Genomic DNA, 1,889 nt, shown 5'->3' on the forward strand with positions numbered 1-1,889 from the left:
TTAATATAAATTCTACATATTTTTCACAGCCAAATTATGGAAATATAATCTGCAAGCTGATATGATAATGTATCTCACGTATACTATAATCACACTATTAACATACTTCCAAAAAAAGAATATCTGTAAAAATTTTAATACATTTAATTCCACGATGCTATACTTATATACAATATCTATATACAAGAATACAGGACCATATGTACAACAGTCATATGTACTTTCATGTATTTTAATGCATTTTCTTTTATAACACACTTTGCTCTTCATTATTGTTATATATCTTTCTGGTCAGTATCTAACACGGACACATTCAAATAAACGTTCTTCTCCTGCACGACTCCACAAATCTTGTTGCTGCATGTGCTTTTATTTGGCAAATCTTGACTGGAGCAGACATCACCTACCTCTGACTCTACCAAGCTGTTGACTTTCGATATCTGACTAAGATCTGTATTCTGCGTCTCAAAACTCGTGTCTACAGAACATTCTTGACTGCACTGCAAATCATCCAAGTTTGTCTCCTTCGATAATTTGCTTCCAGATCTTTCTGTCAAATCGCTATCGGCTAGTTTTGAATTAAATGGGGATTCATTCTCAGGCCTTTCACTTTTACTCGTGTCTTTGAACTCATTTAATTTTTTGACTAGATCTTCCCAGGGGTCTTCCAGAAAAGAATCTATGTCTACATACGCCGATACATTCACTGGCCTATGCGCTCCTCTGTAACTCTAAAAAGATGTCAAACAAGATCAAGTAACTTGTACTATTAATAATACCGATCATAAAATACTTTTACACAATGTAGAAGAATCTCCATTGTTCGACACAATCTCTCAGTCTGCCAAGCACTTACCTTTCTTTTTTGCCTGTGGAAATGCTTAGGGAAATGCTTGTAGGCGGGGTACTGGTTATTACAGTTTGATCTTGGCGTGGCATGATAGTTACCCCTATAATTGTTATACCATCCACTACCTGGACTGCTGCATTCACCGGTAGGGCTATACTGACTAGCAGCATTATACTTTCGTGCCGCGTCATCGGCGTGCTGACGTTCAGAGGGATGAAATTATCGTCGCAAGGCTGCGACCCTGCACCACTTACAGGGAAACGCTGGTAACTGTTACCCTCCGCGGTCTGGTAACCTCTACTGTTCGCGTTCTCATGCGACTTCCAATTGTACGGCGTGTGCTTCGCGCCATACGGCCGGCCACTGTGCGTAGCATTGTTCAACGGCGATCTCTTCATTTTTCCCGAAAAACGAACGCGTATCAATCTCACGACGCGTAATGCACCTGCCATTCACGGACCAAACATTGAAATATATTATATACCAGAGAGAAACAAGACTCTCAGGATGCCGTCCCATGCAGGACGGAATTTCGGAAAACGGAATCTCAGAATCATTCTGATTGGTTAGCCTCATGGGGCTTGTACTGTGCCCCATGGGGCTAACCAATCAGAATGATTCCGAGATTCCGTTTTCCGAAATTCCGTCCTGCATGGGACGGCTCACCCTGCGTTCCGTAACGCGCATATGCGCGCATTTATCTATAGTATACGTAACGTTTACTATAGAAAATGCGCGCATATGCGCGTTAATGCCCGTATCAGGCTGAAGTCAGGGTGCAAACTCATGCAGCGGAACGGCGTACGCAGAAAATCGCGGAACGATAGCCTTTACCAATCACAAGCGTTCCACTGTTTTCGTTGCGCAGATTCACGGTCCCGAGGTACTCATGAAGCGTATCGAGAGCAGCGCGGATTGCATGCGACCAATCATGAGTCTCCATTTGAAATTTGTTCAAACTTTATTTTAATATTTTAAGCATTAAGTTAAATATTTTTAACAGGAAACCCATTAAATGTAACATTTATGAACATAATAA

The 1,889-nt window shown here is 41.2% G+C and overlaps 1 pseudogene; it reads right to left on the minus strand.

The window, feature by feature from the left end:
* Positions 1-216: 216 nt before the first annotated feature.
* On the minus strand, positions 217-1,382 carry LOC139787082 (uncharacterized; annotated as a pseudogene).
* Positions 1,383-1,889: the final 507 nt, after the last annotated feature.

This window comes from Temnothorax nylanderi, unplaced genomic scaffold, assembly GCF_030848795.1.
Source record: "Temnothorax nylanderi isolate EJ_2023f unplaced genomic scaffold, tnyl_v1.0 TNYL_tig1261_pilon, whole genome shotgun sequence".
NCBI classification, from domain to species: Eukaryota; Metazoa; Arthropoda; class Insecta; order Hymenoptera; family Formicidae; genus Temnothorax; species Temnothorax nylanderi.